The 7,275-nt window shown below is 32.8% G+C and overlaps 1 pseudogene; it reads right to left on the reverse strand.

Moving 5' to 3' along the window:
• Positions 1 to 5,564: 5,564 nt before the first annotated feature.
• On the reverse strand, positions 5,565 to 5,683 carry LOC112473148 (annotated as a pseudogene).
• Positions 5,684 to 7,275: the final 1,592 nt, after the last annotated feature.

The raw sequence follows: 7,275 nt of genomic DNA on the forward strand, positions 1-7,275 counted from the left end.
ATTTTTGTAATAACACTGGGATGTTGTTTGCCTTTTTTACTCTTCTTCCCAGGAATGTATAGCAGAGGTTCCTAGAGGCTACATAACATGTGGTATCTCAGAAGACTGAACACAGAAGCAGATATAAGAATCCAGCTGTCTTCGGTCAAGTAAACATTTAAGATTTTTGCAAAAATGCCACTCTGATCACAATTTTCTTTTTGCTCTGGAAAAGAGTTACTTCTTCAAAAAATAATACTTTGTTAACATGAAATGAGTGCACCTTGGTTATTTTCAAATGAATTGATAAATATGTATTTTTAAGTTTTCCCTAAATTTTAATTTCTGACTGTAATTTTGATAGTTGTAATTTATACTATACCCCACATAAAAGAAAAATTTTAAGGATTCTAAATAATATTAAAGAGTGTAAAAGGAGCCCAGAGACCAAAAAGTTTGGGAGACACTGCTTTAGAAAAAAAGTACTCTTTTCCTTAGGAAAAATAAAAAGGAATGCACAGTAGAATTTCTCTGTCATGAATGCTTGTTGTCTCATAGGTTCATATTTAGTATAACTTCTACCTAAAGTTACTGACTTCTGTTTCACAGATTAAATCAGAGGGTTGGTTATTGAGAATTGTCTATCAAACACCCGCACTTTAAGACTTGTGAAGCTCATGAAAACAACACACTTTCTATACCCACACACATTCTTTTTAAACCTTCTTAAAGTGGAAAAAAAAATGAACATATTTAAGTAATATGATCCAAGAAATAATCTTCCTGTAGCATATAAAAATAAGCAAAAGTATATAACTATTCTTAGTAATTGATGTTTAGTATTCTATTTTACTTAGAAAGTATCTGGATATCCAATCTTATTTCATGTTTTTAAGGAGATAAATCAAAAGGAAATATTTGCCCTGGAAATCCAACTAGCAAATTAAAGAAAATATGAATTAACAATAACAAATAAAAAATTTGGTAAAAACAGGTAAGAACTTTTGTTTTTACGATGCCACTATTTGTCATTCTTTCCCCCCAAATATTAAAAAGCTGTACAAAATTGACAACATAGTAGAAAAAAATAATTGCTATAGTTTTCCCAAAAGAGAGAAAACCTGAAAAGATCAGTAAGGAAAAAAAATTAGAACTATTCAAAAATTTCCTTCAAACTATACTCTGTGGTATGCACACATGAGTGCGCACACACGCACGCACACACACACAGATTAAGTAAGGCAAAGTATAAATTTATATAAATATAAACAATACTTTAGTCAGTCAGTCAGGCTCCAACCTGGGCTAGCCCTGTGCACTTAAAAAATAATAAATTCCATCTAAAGCTAATGGCCAATATATGATTTATAGTAAATATATTTATATCATACTTACAGTAAAGCTTTTAAAAACAAAATTAAGAACAAACCAAATTTCACCCAAATTATCCTTCTCTAAGCTATTCTACTGGTCGAAGATACACTTGAGGAAATGTTTCAGAAAGTGTAAGTTAGAGAGAGAGGGACAGAGTTGGAAGCAGAGATGGAGATGGAAAGAGAGAAGGAAAATAAGAGAAAAAAGACAAAGACATAGGTTCTGATTGGAGGAATGTAGGTACAAGAGATTCTAGAGATAGAAGATTTCTGCTTTTACCTTGAGAAGACAGATTCCTAATGTGTAAAATAATCAAACTTTAAGGAAGGTGTTCAGTATATCGGGGAGTCTTAAATGATGGATGTCCACTGCAGTTTTTCATTCATAATTTTCACCATTGTGGGTTCATGTGATTCCTATTCTTTCCTTGTTGTTTTTGCAGTGGAGTCTCAGGAAACAGAGAAATTACTATACCTTTTTAGTCATCCTTCCATTTTACTCCTATTAAAATAATATGTATACACATGTATGTAAACATATATATGTATTACATATTATGTGTATCTATCCATATATCCATATACATGTATGTATATATTATATAGATATGTATATATATATATATTATATTATATATATGGAGGTGGGAGAGAGAGAGAGTAGTGTTAGCAAAAATTATTTTATTGAAAACAGGTCCCAGTGCGGGGCGGGGGTTGTTTGAAATGAGCTAACCAAAGCTCTTATGCTCCTGTGGTGTCCTTCTATAACAATTCAGGATTTTCAATTAACAAATTTAAAGTGTCAGGGAACATTTTATTTTAGGCAACAGTTACTGAATGTCATCAGAATAAGCTCCTTGGACCTATAGCAAAAAATAATGGAGGAAACATAGGAAACATCTTTGTGTCTAACTTTGGGCTCTGCACTAAGTGGTAAAGAGGGACCTGTGAGGTTTAACATGGTGTTAATATTTGTCCTTTATTATCCTACGAAGTAAAAATTTTTACCTTGGCTAATGTTAAAATCTGCCTTATAATATTTGCTTCCACTCCCTTCTAAATGGTTTTCTATTTCTTATAAAACAGGTTTTTTCCCCTAATCTATATTATATGCAGAATCTTCCCTCCCATACTCCTAATTCCAGTTGTCTGTTTATGTAAACACAATCTCTTGATTTCCTTGAAACTCTTCTTCATATACAGCACCTCATATTTGTTTATTGGTCACCGCTCTGTGAAATACTCTTTTAGGCTCTGGAAATACAATGGGGAGGAAAAATGAACAAAGACTCCGCCCACCTGAAAATCACAATCTCATCAGGAATCACAAAATTAACCAAGTCATCCCACAAATAAATGCAGTGTTACAAATGTTATATTTTCTATGTGTAAGAAAATTGTGCATGATGAGGAGAAGGGTTGATTTTAGGAAGTTAGATGTTTAGAGAAGTGACTAAAAATATTTGCTTGATGAACCAGCAGTTGGATAGATAGTTGAATGAAAATAAGAGACAAGTACATTCCCTTAAGATTAAAAACAAAGATTTAAAAAAATCTATAATTAATTTCTAATATTATGTAACATAATTTTTTTTTTGTTTATATGATTGAAGTACATAAATTCATTGCACTAAGCACAAAAGTTTGGTTTGTCTTATGTATCTATTACCATTTTATAAGATCTTGTTTTTTGATTATGTTTTGCTCCTTCCAGGTTGAACTTATATTGCTTCCTTATTTTATGAAAAATATATATGATCAGGCTTTGAAAGTAATTCCATCTCTTTACTTTGAATTTCTGAATGCAGCTAATTAATTCACAACCTTAATTTGGCAAGGTCAGTAAATAGCACAAGAGATTATAAACATCTGGATAGAAAGTCTAAGACCTTTGAATTAAAGTGTTTAGCTTTCACTTGATATAATCTTAATAAATAAAAACCCTAAGCTATTTGCATAAGTGACATGTCTCGGAACAAATTGATGGTGGATGTATGATAAACCGCTTGTATGCATTAAAGTTCCTGATATTTACTGGAATTAGGTACAGCAGATGTCACATTAACATTTGGCAAGAAAAAGCCCATGTGAATGATTGGAGAAAGTAAATAGGCTACAGGGTTTTAATAGAATATGTGTATACACCAGAGACTTCAAAAAATTATTAAATATTGAAATATATAAACTGACATTGTATGCAGTAGATGTATTTGGAATAAATGGGCCAAAGTAAAAATCAATGATTCATAAAGATGGGGTTTTTCTCCTCCTTTGCAAATCCTAGAAATATGTCCTTCACCAGAAAAAATATCGATCAATATTTGTTAGGGATTTGTAGAAAATGTTAGAAAAATACTAGGAGTACTATTCAAACAGAGAAATAACTTTATTAAATATCTGATTAAAAGACCCAAAATACACACAAATACTTCATTCTCTTTATCATTAGAAAATTCAAAATTTCCTGAGTATCCACAATGTTCTCTATATGGCTAAAGTAAGTTCATGTCAACATTTGGATCACAAAAGCATTAGATTAGATGCAGGGCAACAGTACAATAGTTGAAAGAATGTAGAATGTGGAGTAGAGAAAATAGAGGGTTATACCAAATTCCAGCACTATCTGGTTGAGCACTCTTGGACAAACCCTTTAACTTTTGTGATATTCACTCAGTTATAAAATGGCTACCTTACAGATTTTATTGTAATTTACTTTTAAATAGTCAAATTACGTATATGATGATAATGACAATTATAGTAAAATTCGAATCAGTAATGGTTACAGATATATGGAATTGGGAAGAGAAAATAGAGATAAATGGACTATAGAATATTACGCTGGAATTTGGATTCTGTCCTGTCTTGAAGAATGGATATGAGTTGTGGATCAAGGGTATAGTAAACATTGTATCGACTACTGTCTCCAACTCCTTGAAGTAGCAACCATATTTGTAAGTATTACTTTCCCCTTTAGCTTGAACTCATTTGCCAGAGTTGAAACTGAGAAAAGAAAACCAATTCACATGGCCAAATACAGCCCTCTCTGGTGAGATGGGAGGAGTTCAGCTGAACAAAGCTGATCCACACTTTAGGAAATGTGAACTAAAGGCCAGAAGTTAGTGTTAGGGGAGGAAAATGAACCAAGCAGCAAAAACACTGTGTAAATTTCGTGCTCTCAGCTTTGTTAGATAATGAACAAGGTACATAATCAAAGAGAATGAAAAAGAGAAAACAAAGAATTACTTAAAAAAAAGAAAAAGAAAAAGAACATGTGGCCTATATGAGAGAAAGAAAGCTCATACATTGCTGCTGGTGGGAAAGTAAAATGATAAAACCATTTTGAAAAACAGGCAGTTTCTGCTAAAGCTGAATATATTTGCTTTTTCTACAACTCTGCAATTTTACTGTTGGGGTATTCACAAGAAAAATGAGTACATCTAGCTACCGAAAAATGTGCCAAACGTTCATAGCAACTTTTCAAAGTGGTTGAAACTAGATGCCCATCAAGAGGAGAATGGATAAATTGTGGTACGTTCATACAATGAAATACTACACATAATTAATAAGTGTCCTACTGATATATTCAAAAACATAAATAAATATTATAATAGCATGTTCAGTGAAAAAGCCAGACATATAAGTGGATCTTCAGTAAGATTCCATTTGTATTGACTTCAGAAACAGACAAAATTAATCAATGATTACAAAAGTCAGAATTGTAGTCATCTCATGAGAGATATAGTCTGGGGGACAGACACAAGAGTATCTAATGGAGTGCTAGAAATATTCTATATTCTCTGAGTAATGGCTACCCTAGAATAAATATATATAAAAAATCGTAATTGTTAACATTCAAGATTAGTGTACATTATATAACGGTTGACAAAAGAGAGTTCTGTTTCCCATAATGGCAAATATGTAACTCAGTCCAACTCTCCCTTTAATAGTAACTGGAAAAACTGGGGCAAAAAATATGAAAGTACACTCATTTGAAAGTACAGGAGAGCTAACGAACCTGTAAAAAGTTCAAGAGCCAAGATCCAAGAGAAAAAGGAAACTAGGAGATGTGATCTCAGAAACTGGAACTGCTTTTTCTCTAAATGTATCTACTGATTTAAGTATACACTAATATCTGCTGCATAAATTCTTGTAGAGACAGCTGAAAGCATATGATACTGAACATAGTTTTTTGTTGTTGTTGTTGTTGTTTTACACCTACAGCACCTGGTCTTCCTAGGTAGTCTCCCATCCAAGCATTAACCAGGCCCAACCCTGCTTAGCTTCCAAGATCAGACGAGATTGGGCACATTAAGGGTGGCATGGCTATAGATCTGAACACAGTTTTCACAGGGTGTGAGGTATGTAGGAACTCTGTGTATTATCTTCATAATAATTCTACGAGTTTTTGTTTCCCTTGTTCATCTGTTGCTTTCAGTTTTTATTCCACATATGAGTGAAATCATATGATTCTTGACTTTTTCTGTCTGACTTATTTTGCTTAGTGTGATATTCTCAAGATCCATCCATGTTGTTGCAAATGGCAGTATTTCATCTTTTCTTATGACTGAATAGTATTCTATTGTATATATATCTACCACAGCTTCTTTTACAGTCATCTATTAAAAGATATTTCGATTGTTTGCATTTCTTGGTCACCGTGAATAATGCCACCGTGAACATCAGGGTGCATATATATTTACAGATAAATGTTTTCAGAAATCCCCAGAAGAGGGATTGCTGGGTCATGTGGTAATTCTATTCTTAAATTTTTGAGGAACCTTCATACTGCTTTCCATAGTGGCGTACTGTGTATAGGATTCCTTTTCACCACAACCTCTCCAATGCTCATTATTACTTGTCTTGTGATGATAGCCGTTCTAACAGGTGTGAGGTGGTATCTCACTGTGCTTTTGATTTGCATTTCCCTAATAGCTAGTGAATTTGAGTATCTTTTCATATATCTGTTAACCATTGGTAGAAGTGTCTGCTCAGGTCTTCTGTCCATTTTTTAATTGGATTATTTGTTCTTTTATTGTTGAATCGTATGCGTTCTTTGTATATTTTGGATATTAGCCCCTTATTGGAGGCGTCGTTTGCAAATATCTTCTCCCATTCAGTAGTTTGCCTCTTGTCTTGTTGTTGGCTTCTTTTGCTATGCAAAAGCTTTTTAGTTTGATATAGTCCCATTCATTTATTTTTGCTTTTACTTCTGCCTTTGAGGTCAAATTCATAAAATCCTCTTTAAGTCCAAGGTCCATGAGTTTAGTTTCTATGGGGTTTTTGTTTTTGTTTTGTTTTGTTTTTTTTGCATTTTATGTTTCACATTTTATATTCAGATCTTTAATCCATTATGTGGTCAACTGATTTTTGACAAGGGTTCCAAAACCATCCTGTGGGGAAAGAATAGTCTTTTTAACAAATAGTTCTGAGACAACTGGATAGCCACATGCAAAAGAATGAATTCAAACCTTACTTTGCACCATGTACAAAAATTAACTCAAAATAGACCAAAGACCTAAAATTAATAAAACCATAAAGCATTTATGGACTCCAGCTGTTAGAAGGCACACCAGAAGTGGGAAGACTCCAGGGATACGGCCTGGCACCAACAGCATCTGCCAAACTTTAATGTTTTGGGCTTTCCCCTGAATCATTGTTTAAGAGTGTGTGTGGTGGGAGGGAGAAGGTACAGAGGGCTATGTAAAGTGTGATTGCATTTTTATTATTAAAATATTCATGTGTACATGTGTGTACCTATGTGTATATGTGCATGCGTGTGTGTATATGTGTATATATATATACACATATATACATATATATGTATAGATATGTGTGTGTGTGTGTATATATGTATGCATATATATATATGTATGCATATATATATATATGTATGTATGTATGTATGTATGTATGTATATATGAT

Source organism: Pteropus alecto, unplaced genomic scaffold, assembly GCF_000325575.1.
Source record: "Pteropus alecto unplaced genomic scaffold, ASM32557v1 scaffold111, whole genome shotgun sequence".
Lineage (NCBI taxonomy): Eukaryota > Metazoa > Chordata > Mammalia > Chiroptera > Pteropodidae > Pteropus > Pteropus alecto.